This window comes from Hyaena hyaena, unplaced genomic scaffold (assembly GCF_003009895.1).
Source record: "Hyaena hyaena isolate Hyena2069 unplaced genomic scaffold, ASM300989v1 scaffold_293, whole genome shotgun sequence".
NCBI lineage: Eukaryota > Metazoa > Chordata > Mammalia > Carnivora > Hyaenidae > Hyaena > Hyaena hyaena.
In genome coordinates this window covers 2,056,679-2,070,878 of record NW_024080925.1, presented here as the reverse complement: position 1 = coordinate 2,070,878, position 14,200 = coordinate 2,056,679, and the positions used below count along the sequence as shown (strand labels likewise).

General features: G+C 33.7%; 1 long non-coding RNA gene across 1 annotated transcript; it reads right to left on the bottom strand.

Annotated features, from left to right (window-relative positions):
* Positions 1-313: 313 nt before the first annotated feature.
* LOC120241899 lies at positions 314-13,892 on the bottom strand. Its single transcript, XR_005530978.1, has 3 exons — positions 13,791-13,892; positions 3,480-3,482; positions 314-325 (listed from the first exon to the last, which is right to left on the bottom strand). It is a non-coding gene; the product is annotated as an uncharacterized LOC120241899 (long non-coding RNA).
* Positions 13,893-14,200: the final 308 nt, after the last annotated feature.

The window sequence follows — 14,200 nt, the reverse complement described above, 5'->3', positions numbered from 1 at the left end:
TGTATCATATTGATTTGTTGAATTTAGACATATTTCTCTGTTGGAAACAGTGTTAAAAATGCTGTCTCATTTTTAATCTAAACATATCTACTTAAAATGTAAGTAAGTTTCCCTTTGAATCCTGAATTATTTTCCTATACAGCTAAGAGACAAATTCTCTCAAAACAGGATAATGTTTCACTCTCCTTTACAATGACAGCGAGACAAACCTAATTGAGAATCTCAAACAAATTCATGCTCTTTTGTCATAACTTCCTTCTCAGGAGAGACATAGAATGTATAGGAGGGCCTTGTAAAAGTCCCTGTAAAGTCAGCTCTTCCCATCCTCTTTAAAACCTTTTTGTAAAGCATCTGTCTATATAAAATAATAATGTCATAAAAGGGGTTTCAAATTAAGGACATTTAATTGACTCAAGATAAAGGAATAATATCAAATAAATAGGAAGGAGATAATACTTATAAATAATGGCAATCTATATTTCCAAAAGATAAGGCCAGCCCAATTCAATGTGTAAACTGTGTCCTCTCATATGCCTACCCAATCAACAGAGACAAACTATATTCTGCATAGAGAAGGTATACAAAAATACTTGTTGTTTGGATGTTTGGGTGGTGAATGATTCTTCAAAATAGAAAAAAAAATTCCAAGATGTAAAATGCAATAACATATCTATGGGTATAAATTAATATAATAATAATCAAAGAAAAGGGAGGCTTATAGTTTAATTTTTTTAAGGGGTAAAATCAGGGTCCTGGGTGGCTAAGTCAGTTAACCATCTGACTTCAGCTCAGGTCATGATCTCACAGTTTGTGGATTTGAGTCCCGCATCGGGTTCTGTGCTGGCAGCTTAAAGCCTGGAGCCCGTTTTGGATTCTGTGTCTTCCTCTCTCTCTGTCCCTCCCCCACCCATCCTCTCTCTCTCTCTCCCTCTCTTTCTTAAAAAATAAACGTTAAACAAAAGGTAAAATCAAAGAGCTTAAAATTAGAGTCAAAGATTATGACAGCAGCAGACTATCATCTCATATCCGACGTAAGGCAAATGTCTAAAATCTAGAATACTTAAAGCATTATTGAGTAGGCACATGACATTATAGAAATAAAAAAGATTTACTTCAAAATGATCAGACCTCTGAAATGGAATTGATTTTCATTGCATCTGTCAAAAATGAAGAAAAAAAAAAGTCCACAAAATAAAATGGCATTTGATACAAATGGCACTATTATTACATATAAATTGAATATTGAGACTCCATACAATCTACTTGCAAACTAGATATTCAGACATCTAAAAATGAAATCTGTAATAGGGAAATATAGTGAAGTAGTACAGCATTAAAAATGTGGGCACACCAGTGGAATACAAAAGTAAATTATACAAAGTCACTTTTCTCAAAGAAGAAATGTTAGAATTAATGCTGGAATTTTCTTGGAAGAAGCTTGGAAATATTTCAGATTAAGAAAAAACCTTTTTTGTCTAAAAGTGAGTTTCTCTATAACTTACTGCTATCATTTCAACAGGTTATTTTAACTTAATTCCAAATCTACACATAATTTACAGAAAACATAATTTATACTATTTGGTTTGATTTAGCCTTTAATATTCAGCAAACCTTTGCATTTCTAATATAAGCTTTACATGATATTGTATGAATAAAGGGAAATGAACCCATGGAGTTTGATATTTAGCTTAATCTCTACAGAAATGCTCTTGGTTTGACCACCATAAAATGCATTTTCATGTTCCTATTGAAATGTGGGGAGCATCCAGAATGAAAAGACCTGGGCAGGTCACTGCAAACGAAAAGATAACACTGAAACATCTTAAATATTCTTGTTGATGTATTTAAATGGATTATTATGTTTCCCTACAACAGAGCATATGAAATGATAAGAAAATGTAAAGGCAGTGACTCATGCAATGAGCAAGTCCCGGTGTCACCAAGGTCTAGGCTGAAACTATGAGTTGGACTGAATGGTGAAGCCCAACATTGTTAGTTGAATCAACTTTCTGAATAAATTCACAGAAGAAGTCAATGAGAAAAGAAGGGTAACTGTCAAATCTGCATAGATGCAGAAGCAAAAAAATAATAGACCAAAAAGATTCTATTCAAATGCTAATTTAAATAAAATAGTAGGAAATGTAGAATAATTTCAATAATAAATGTAAGAATAAATTTTTATGTAGTTTGTTAACACATATATACTCAATATCTCCATAGTCTGCCACAAGCATCCCAATTATATTTTAAAATAATCAGGTAGTAACTATAGCTAAACAAGAATTAGATTGTATTTCCTCACATCCCTCTTTTTCAACTGCTTTTTGTTCTATCTACAAAATCATATCTGTGACCCTGGCCCAGGTGTTTAAAAACACATCAAACATGAATATTGAGTAGATTAATACAACTGGAGAATTTTGGAAATGGAACATAGTCCAACGTCATTAATGAGACACTGAACTGGAGAGACAGTAATGGACTTTATGGTAGGGCCGAGGTTTGAAATGAGGAGCCAACACCACTTAGTCATCCAGGTAAAGCCAGAGACAGACAGATGCAAAACACAGTGGGTCTCCTTCAGCCTGTGTGCTTTTGCTAATGCCGCTCCTGCCGGGGTGGCTCTAGCTCTCCATCTACACCTGCTGTCATCTGAACCATTCTTAAACACTATTCAAGTTTCACCTCTTTTAGCTGGTGACCACATCTGTAGTTGTTCTCTTCTCAGATACTTCCCTTACTGACCTTGAGCTTTACTCTTCTCCTGCTGTCTCCCTGGTTTGTACTTTCTCGTATACATGATTAGCTCTTACTTGGATAGGAACTCTGAAGACAGGGACCTTGTTACTGTTTATAATCCTGAATCCCAGCACACTGCTTTGAATTACAGTTACTCACTGAATGTCTCATAAACACACACACACACACACACACACACACACACACACACACACTGAATAAAATGAATGGATACTTAAATTGTGAATTCAGAACAATGCTTCTCAAAACATGATTTGAGAGCAATCTGTATCCTAATCTGCAGCAAAAGAAATTAGCAACCTTCGGAATATAAAACTTCAAGGATGGGGTTCAGAAATTTGATATGTATCCATCTACTCAATAATACTTGAGTCTGTTAAAGTTTGTGAAACACTATGGGTGAGGAGGGGATGAGAATGAGAGATTTCTATTACTTCAGTCATGCATACTTGGGTCATCCAATGCCTTATTTTACTACCATCTATTCGATTCTCCACGTTCTTTATAAACATCTAGCCAATTCCCTAATTTGATACAGTACTGTTTGGAGTGTTCAGAGATCAGAGAATCTGTCTTTATGAGTCTTGCCAAAACATCTCTTAATGCCACCTGTAGAGAAAGCATCATTTCACACACCTATATTAAAATATAGACTCAAATTGGGCTTTTTCATATTTAAAATTCGTAAGTTCTTTCTGCATGTGCAGATGTTAAACTACTACCTCAGTTCTGTTTGTACTGATACGACTTGGAAGCTCGGGTTTTGTTCTAAAAGATAGACATGGATTTTTTACACTGTCTAATTTTGCCATGCTATGGATTTGCTACTTCTCCAATATCATGTGTTCCTGTTAAATATAGTTGTATTTGTTCAGAGTCAGTTTCTAAAGTAGTAGCAGAGAAGTAACAGTAGATAATGGGTTAACTCAGGCATTTTCAGCAAAGTAAAGGAAAGCAAGCTACTGTTTAAAAGGATAAACGACTAAAGAAGAGAGGCTTTCATGAAAAGAAAAATTTTCCAACTTTTGGTATGAAAACAGGAAATTATATTGACAAACATTGGCCTATTTAGACTTTTTTTCCCATTGTGGTTTTCTTTTTCCCTTTGTTTCCCTATAGTTCCCTTAGAACTATAGTAGCTGACCACAATTTAGAGAAGTTGAATTAACTCTTTTCTGGGCTGAATGAATTCAGTAAAAAAGCCTATATTGTTTGTTCTATTAATACTTGTAAGAGAAAAAAAAGATGCATACTGCAAAATAAAGAGATTTTCATGTGAATCAAGAATTGTTGATACCTAGGAGTCATGGAGAATTGTTCAGAATTTCACAGGGCACTAAGAACTTTGCAGATTTTATTTCACTTCATTTCACATACACCTTTTTTTTTTGAAATTAAGACCTTATTTTAGATAACCAAATAGGATGCAGTAAGAATGAGAGTTAAATACTATTTTCTGAGATCACACAATTTCTACAGGACTGTGATTTGTACACTGAGTGTTGCACTTCAAAGCTCTTGATCTCTTCGCTTAAAAACACTATTTCCGGGGCGCCTGGGTGGCTTAGTCGGTTAGGCGTCCGACTTTCGCTTAGGTCATGATCTCGCGGTTCGTTGGTTCGAGCCCCGCGTCGGGCTCTGTGCTGACTGCCAGCTCAGAGCCTGGAGCCTATTTCAGAGTCCGTGTCTCCCTCTCTCTCTGACCCTCCCCTGCTCACGCTCTCTCTCTCTCTCTCCTAGAAATACATGAAAATATAAAAAAAAAAAAACAAAAAAAAAACCACTATGTCTATGAGAAAGCAAAAGACGGAAAACTTCTGTTATCAAAGCCATGGAGAAAGGTTTAATATTCACTACCAAAACGGATAGTGAGATTGGCTCATAAATTGCAGTGTTTTCTATCCTCCAATTTCTGCTCAAAATTACTCACTATTCTTTACTTACATTTTTTCATTGAAATAGTAATGAAATTCATGGCAAAAATAGTAAACACAATAAAGCACTAAACAATGCAAAATGGAATACTGCAAAAGGTCAATATATTTCTTACCTCTACACATCGGCACTCTGTGTCCCATTCTCAAAAGCAATCATTGATGTTGATTCAATTATACATCCTCTGAGAAATATACAATGCTTATACAAGCAATATAAGTATGTATGTATGTGTGCTTGCATGTATGTACACGGATCCTTTTTATAGACTCATAGAAGCATAGTATACACAAGGACATATGCCCCCGTTTTCCAGATGTATAACTGTCATCATATTTAAAAGTGTATCTTCAAGGTCATTTTTCAATGTATGTGTAAATCTATCACCTCTGTCTTTTTAATAATTGCATATTCCTTCAATGCATTCCTTATTAAACCAATCTGTTACTGCTGGAATTTATTTTTCCAGTATTTTATTATCAAAGACAATGTATATATGCATTGTTAAATACACATGTCTGCAAATACATTCTTACAAATGTGATTCCCAGTTAAGTGTGTTTGAATTTTCTAATTTCTGCATTACTTCCCCAGAGTTTTCAGCTATTTCCACATGTAACAGTGTTTGAAATGGCTTGTTTCCTCTTGCTCTCACCTACAAAATATTATCACATATTTTTGATCTTTGCCAGTGTGGAAAGTGAAAAATGGCATCTCATTATTTGTTTAATTTGCATTTAATTATGCACAAGATTATGTTTTCATATATTTAAAAGCCATTTATCTTTGAATGTATTTATTACAGTGAAGTGTGTCTTCACGCTATGCCTGTTTTCCTCTTGCATTTTGATCACTTCTTTTATTGATTTATATTGATTTATAAATACTCTTTTATAATAAGGAAACTAGGCTTTTGTCCATCATTTGGGCTACGTATATCTTTCCCTGTTTATCTTTAGTTGTTGTTACAAACTATTTGCCCTGTAGAAAATTTAAAATTATAAGACTCAAATTTATCATCAGTCTTTTTCCTACCTGCTTCTGGCTGCTTATATCTTATTTTAAAACTTTGATTCTACTTCAAGTTTATCTAAATTTTTTCACACACATTTATTTTAGAGACACAAATAGAAATCCAGTGTTATGTTTTTCCCCAAATATTTAGACAACTGTTCTGAGACTTCAATTTGAAACACTGTATTTTCATTTTTTCTCATAGGTCCTGAACATTCTTACTAAATTTATTAATAATAAGATTGATTTTTTAATTTCCTCATCTTTAAATGAGTATAACTTTAAGATCATTTTGAGGATAAAATTTCATTTATATAAAAGATCATTTAACAGTGATTAGCTCATAGTAAACACACATATTATGTTAGCTATTATCCTTTTTACTATTGGCTACTTTATAATAATTTTATGACTTCATACCTTACTGGATTTAAAATGCATTAATTTCAATAGCTTTAAACAATAATGTATTTAGTAATATTTAGATTGTTTTAGCTTTCTCATGAATAGACTCTGATGACCAAAAAATGATTACATTGCATCTTTTAAAATATTTTAACTCATTTTTATATTTCACAATATTGCTTTGACTTATACTTGCAGAGAAAATTTAAGCAAAATGTGGCACATTTTTTTTCTGTTCCTGGCCTAACAGAAGTAGCTTTCTATTGTTTTTTAGTTATGCATTTTTTGATATACCTTTTTAGGCATTGACATTAGTATTGCATAAGCTATTGATTACTTATGTGACTTTTCTCTTTTTTTTAAAGTTTATTTATTTATTTTGAGAGACAGAGAGGCTGTGTATGTGAGCAGGGGAGGAGCAGAAAGAAACAGAGAGAGAGAGAGAGAGAGAGAGAGACAGAGGGAGAATCTCAGGCAGGCTCTGAGCTGTCAGCACAAGGCCCTACACAAAGCTCAATCTCAAGACCTGCAAGATCATGACCTGAGCCAAAATCAGTAGTTGGACATTTAATCAACTGACCCACCCAGTCTTTTCAATTTAGACTTTTTGTACCTCTTTTTAGACTTTTGACATTGAAATATCTTTGAATATCTAGGATAATTCTTCTTGCACTTTATTTTTTTTTAATTTATTTTTAATATATTTGCTAATTTGGTATTTAGATACTTTTCATAAATAGGATTAAATTATTTAAGTTTCTTCATTGTAGGCTACATTATATGTTTGCATGGATATATACTACATAGTATGAAACTTGCTTTATATAAAAGTTTTAAAACTGTTTCTTATTTTTATATACTCTGCAACTTTAAATATAATTGGATTTATCTGCTCCTTAAATGTATGACTAAAATCCATTGAGAAGATTTTGTTTTTTTAATTTTTTTATAGTTTATTTATTTTTTAGACAGAGCATGAGTGGGGGGCCAGAGAGAGAGGGAGACACAGAATCTGAAACAGGCTCCAGGCTCTGAGCTAGCTGTCAGCACAGAGCCTGATGGGGGGCTCGAACCCACAAACCGTGAGATCTGACCTGAGCCGAAGTTGGATGCTCAACTGACTGAGCCACACAGGCGCCCCCATTGAGAAGATTTCTTTTTCTAGTAATTATTTTCATTTTGTAGGATTGGGGCCCATAAGTTCTGATGGTGGAGAGGTAGACACAAAGGGAAGTTTTATCACATTTCTTATCCATAGCTGTAATAACTACTTTGTAAAAAAAGTCCTGTCCCTTCCAAATATAGCTTTTCAGCTTTTTTTTTTGGAATGGAATTAAATACAGAATTCTCCTAAAATTTATTCAATTTCCTTTGTATTTGTAGGTATTTGTCAATTTTATTCCAAACTTGAATGTTTGTCGTTTTAATAATATTGTTTGCTATTGATTAGATAGATAGTAATATGTTTTATTGCTGTAAGATTTTTTAGAGATTTCCCTTGAAATTATCTATGAGTTCTAACATTTGCCTTTTCTCTAATTTTTAATTTCTTGCTATTTCCTGCATCAATTCCTTCCTTTTGTTCTTAATATTGATATACTTTTTCTTATTTCTTGAGTTATTTTTTAATTTATTAATATTTGGTCACAATTAAAAGTGGATAATTTCCTTTATTTAAAGTCAACTAATGGTAGATATTAATCACATCTACAAAATGCCTTTACAGTAACCCTTAGATTAGGATTGGATTAAATAACTAGGTAGTATAACCTAACCAAGCGTATGGATAAAATTAGCCATCATAGTGATAAAACTCACCTAAAAGAAGAAAGCCATTTTTATTATAAATGTGTCTTCTCCATTCCTACCAGTTTTCCTCAGTGGAAATGTCCAGCCTCTCACTCACTGCTCCCTGGATTCTAATCATCTCTCTGCCCTTCAGCATATGGAGGTAGGGAGATAACTTAGGGTAGTGAGCTTTACCAAAACAAGTTATTGGTTCCCATCACAGTCAAGCCAAAACATCACATCAAAATTTACTTGGCTTTTTGCTCCACACAGTTGATGGTCTTTCACTTTTAGATACTAAAAGTAGCAATACACTAAGCAAATTATGAGGGGAAAAATAATAGTAAAACTATCACGTTGTCCATATTTCATCCCACTTAACAGTGTTGCTTAACTTTCTTCTAAATAGGCTATGATTTCTCCAGTTCAGGGCCACTGTGTTTACTCAGAAATTTTCAGAGTTTTCTACGTTAATTCCTTAGCATTTTCAATTTCCAACTTACCATATTTTGCATCTTCATAGTTGAGTTGCTTGAGTTAACCAGAAGATTGACCAATATATTTAAACTTAGAAAAGTGTTAAGTAATGTTCATTTATGGACAATTATAATGAAGAGAACTTCTTTTAAAATAAGATAATACTTGGGGCGCCTTGGGTGGCTTAGTCGGTTAAGTGTCCGACTTTCGCTTAGGTCATGATCTCGCGGTTTGTGGGTTCGAGCCCCGCGTTGGGGTTTGTGCTGACTGCCAGCTCAGAGCCTGGAGCCTGTTTCAGTCTGTGACTCCCTCTCTCTCTGACCCTCCCCTGCTCACGCTCTCTCTCTCTCTCTCTCTCTCCTAGAAATATATAAAAATATTTTTTAAAAAATAAAATAAAATAAGATAATACTTGAAATAATATCTTGAAAAATTTTATTCATGATTAAGGGAATTTAGTTTTTCAGTCATTATTTATCACATTTCTGTTGTTGCTGTTGGTCCAACATATCTAAGGCATACAATACACCATCAGTAGCATGGCTCAAAAACAATGATTCTCACTGATTAATATGAAAAGTTAGACATATTAGGAACTAGTGAGTGATAGTTTATAACTCGAAGAGACCTTCAGGTGATTCTGATAGGCCTCCCTGGGATTACAGGTCAATCTTTCCTCTATTTGTTGATCACTTCTCCAAAATGGGAGATAGACTACATCATTTAATTGTAAACTTACAAAGTAAGGAGAAATAACTTCTAGCTACCTTTTTAATCCTGAATTTTAACAACACAACATGTCTTTGGTATATATTATGTTATATTAGCATATTATAAATGGTATATTATAATATCTTTGGTATATCATAGATCGCAAATTTCTATATATTCTGCTCTATGTCTGCTTTCTCTCTCTCTCTCTCTCTCTCTCTGGATATCTCTCAACAAATAGATTAATTCTGAAGGACACCTAGGAAGTGATATAAATGTTGTAGAGTTGGCTGTGTTTCCTCCACATTTAACTCAGGAAGTATAACGTTTGAATGGACCATTAGAATTCCTGTAGTCTACTGGCTATGGCTAGGGCAGAATGACATTTAAACAGTCAGTTCCCAATTTTTGTAATTTTTCATGTCATCACTCTATTCATTTTACTCTAATAGGCACTTATATTTCACTTCCTACACACTCAGTGATTTACCAGTGATGATAAGCATCATTTAAAACAGATGAACCAGCAGCATATTTTTGTTTTGCTTTACCAGAATTTGTCTTACAGTGCACTGTCTTACAGTGTCCAATTTTTGGACAAATGAAAATACCTAGATGTAACAGTCTATCCTGGTTTAAAGTCAGCCAAAAAGATAAAAACAATGCAATAACAATGAATAATACACTTGATAGCACTGCATGAGTAGAACATTTTTTTAAGTACATATTTCCTTTTGAAACAAAAAGGTATTGTAATTTCTATGATCCATAATAATAATTACTACTATTTTCCTGTCGCCTTGATTTGATTCTCTTTTCCCAATTCTTCACTATTATAATGGGTTTTATCAGCAAAGGAGCATTGGCAAAATCGTGTAATTATTTTTCAGAATTTTAATTGAAAGAATCTGGAGAGGAAAATATAGATATGCAATTGGCAGAAATCTTCGATTGTCCAGGCAGTACTACAATGATTTAGAATGACTAATTTGTATTTATACTCCATCACAAATGAGAGTAGAGACGAGATTGATGCGGTGGACACCTCTGTGACTGCTGTTACTAACATCAACAACAGCAACAAAAACTAATATTGTATGGTTGCTCTACTGAACTCTGCTTTAAGTTAGTTATATGCTATCTTATTTAATAAGGTCTCCATATGATATAGGAGAAGATGTCACTGTCTGCATATTATGGACGAACTGCTCCCATCATGTTGAACAACCTGTCCAAGTTTTTGCAGTTAATATACGGCAAATCTGAGATTTGAACCCAGGTCTCTTGACTTAGAGAACAGAGGTTCTCTCATAATTCGAAACTTCTTCCAATTGTTATGTTTTCTTTCAATATTGCAGAGATTACTTGCCTTACTTTCAAATGCCTATTTCATACAGTGTATTTATAGTACCATCCAGGAAAACATTATAGTGATGATGCTCTCCTCTTCTCCTTATAGTCCAGAGGCAGAGAGAGAATATGCCAGCATCTATAGATCTTGGTTTTGAATAAGAAATATGGAGGGAAAACCATTTGACACTAGATATTTGACTAAACACTGATTTGACTTATTATCTGGTCTCTTACTACAATACAATACTATAAATACAATATTGTATATGAAATAATGTAAATAGATCTCACAACCTCATAGTGGAAATGAGAGAGAGGGTAGTAGAATTCTTGCTTCATTACTCAAAACTCAACTGAACTACATATTTTGATGCTCTAATTTATATATATATATATATATATACATACATACATATGTATATATATATCCCATTAGATTTCCTATAGTAAGTTTAAATTTTTTTCAACACAGACAACTTGATAATAATGTCTAAGTGTATACGTATCTTACTCTACCTGTCTCAGAGGAGGTTAGTTTATTTTGAAGTACTCTTAGTGGAATCAGCACTCAAGGGGTGGTTAACATTTGAAAAACATTAATCAGGCATCCACATTCTAGAAACTACCACTATAATTGCTTCAACTGACCCTAACTATATCTTCATGAGGAGCTCATTAATTAGCATAAAAATGCTAAAAATAGCTTTCCATCAATAAAATAAGCAGCACTCAAATGTGTAAATTAACTAGACATATTTTATAGACATTGCTACAATTGGATGATTGCTGTTTAAGAATCTGGTGAGCAGAATCAACCAAATGTCTCTAGATTAGCATCCTGGGTCCTACTCTAAAGCTTTAGCTCAGTCCCATGTTCTGCAAATGACAGAAGATTATGTCCTTTGATTCTCAATAAGTAGTTAGCTGGTGTTACAGCTAGTATGTCATTATATCTGCTTCCAATGAACTTTTGTGCACGGTACAAATGTTGAAGAACCTAAAAGACAGTTTTCTTGAACTTTGCCAATTTTACAAAGAAAGGTTGTATTCATGTTTTGTGCTAAAGTGGCAGAAGGTGTTTTTGTAGGTGTGAGGTAACAACATGAGACTTTCATTTGGTAGGGAATTTGTTTTGGCATTCGTATATCTCTCACGCATTCTTAACCATAATAGCTAATGACTGACAGCTATTAAAAAAAAAGTCTAATTGTCATAAGTCACCTTAAAATCCCCACCTACTATATCCTAATAATATTCTGTTTGTTTTTTCTTAAGTTATAATAGGGCCTGTTGTTTATTATTAGACCTTGCTTAATACAAGTCCTTATTGTAAGATGATGTACACAGAGATTCTCTTTTTTTTTATTTTTTAAGTTTATTTATTTATCTTTTAGAAAGAGACAGAGAGAAAGAGCATGGGAGGGGTAGAAGGAGAGGGGATCCCAAGCAGGGCTCCACACTGTCAGCACCAAAGCCTGATGTGAGTCTCAAACTCACGAACCATGAGATCATGACCTGAGCTGAAACCAAGAGTTGGACGCTTAACCAACTGAGCCACTCAGGTGCCCCAGAGATTCTTGATCTACTGCAGTATCTTTGCCATTGTTCCTTGAAAGTACATGGTCTTTATTTTGTTGCCATCCTTATTCTTTCACACTTGCTTAGGAGGTTCTCAGGTTCATAGCACATCACAGTTCTCACAGAGAGATCTTATATATCATAGAAATAGTGTCTTATCCATTCCACTCAGTTGAGGGATGGTTTTAGTTTTGCTGGTAGCTAGAAATGTTCAGGCTTTCAGGCCCAAGGGTTGGTGCCTGGACTCTGAAAATATTTGCTGGAATATCTAGCTTTCTAAATAAAAGACTTCTGAAATGTCAAGTTCTTTGGGTAACATCATTCTCATAATCTCAAAGAGCATGTCATGGTGGTTTTTGTCTCTTTTCTCTCTTACAATTTCTTTTATCTGTGTTCTCTCCAGCTATGATTCATCAAAGGAAAATCACTCCCTCTTCTCCAGCTACAATTCTTGATTGTAACCTGAATTTCCACTAATTCTTTTGATATGACTTGGTTACAGATGGAAACAGCTTCATTTACGTGAAAAAAGGTAAGGGTTATTATCATGAATCAGGAAAGGGTATGTTTTTGCTACTTGCACAAAATCTGTGACTCAGCATAAAGAGCCTAGTATAAATTAATATACTAAAGTATTTCACAAGAAAGTATCTTCATACAATTTCCTTCTTTTCAATACTTAATTAACATATTATATAGCTGCTTAACATATTCTCCTAATTAGATTATACTTTATGGGACTATTCCATGTGTTTACTTCTCTAATCAATACACTGTAACTATTATGTAAAGCTTCCATTTTTTAACACTTCCTAGAGGTATAATATATATGTAGAAAATGCTTAATTAACATATTATATAGCTGCTTAACATATTCTCCTAATTAGATTATATATGCTTTATGGGAATATTCAATGTGTTTACTTCTCTAATCAATACACTGTAACTATTAAAGCTTCCATTTTTTAACACATCCTAGAGGTATAATATATACGTATAAAATATTTTCTGCAGTCCAGATCATACAGTCATTTATACTTGAGTATACAGGGAACCACACCAAAGTCAATATATGTTTTCATAAAGAGTATGACAAACAGACAGTGAGTCACAGCAGAAAAAAGAAAATAGTAAGTTTAGTGAACAGGTTTCATTTCTATCTCCAATGATTACTAACCAGATGTAGCTGACCATCCGACCATTGAGGGGTTTTGGGGGAAAACATATACACATTATTTAAAGAAAAATAATGAAAAGACAACTAACTCCTTTTGTAGAATGTAATAAATATACCTTTTGTAAAGTGTAGTGAATAAACATACCTTACCCTCCTGTATTGTTGCAGTTTATTCTTTGAGAGACATAACAATTGAAACACATGCTTTTCAAAACTAGGATAGAGTTTTCTAAATAAATGCAAAGTCTAAACAAAATTCTGGTTTGTTGATGGTTATGAATAATAAAACAAATTGGTTAATTGGATAAAAAATAAGAATAGCAAATATATTGTTTTCACAGTATGAAAACCCTTGGTGTGAATATAATACACAGTGTGATTTTATTTTTATTTTTATTTATTTATTTTTTTTCACGGCAGCACTTTATTTTCCTCGCACAAGGACGTGTCGCTGGGGCCTAATGTTCTCACATGACAGTAGAAAACCAAAATTTGTCGTCATCTCTTCAAGAATTGAGAATTGTGTACAAAAACCTTACATAAATTAAAAGGATGAATAAATTTACAGCTGTAACTGCAAACCTTTTCCAACTCAAGGCAATTACCCACCCACGGTGTTCCGGCAGGAAAACATCGGGTAAGACAGGAAAGTGGGTCCTAAGGCTCTGACCTTCCCGACCCTGCCAGACTGGCAAGACAGCGCACAGTGTGATTTTAAACAGAAACAAACAAACAACAATGGCAACAACAAAAACCCAGTTACCTAGAGGAAAGAGTTACCTAAAAATGAGTAACAGCTGACAATACAAAATATTAAGAACAATTTAAAAAATGACAAAAGCACAAAAGCTAAAATGAACCTTGAAGTGTGACCATGAACCAACCATGTCTGATGGGTATGATTAATTTTAGGGTAAATGCACCTCAAACTTGAGTTAACAATTTTCCCTACTTAACAGGGGCCAAGAATGCTCCTTTTCACTGTGTATCTGTTAATCTACT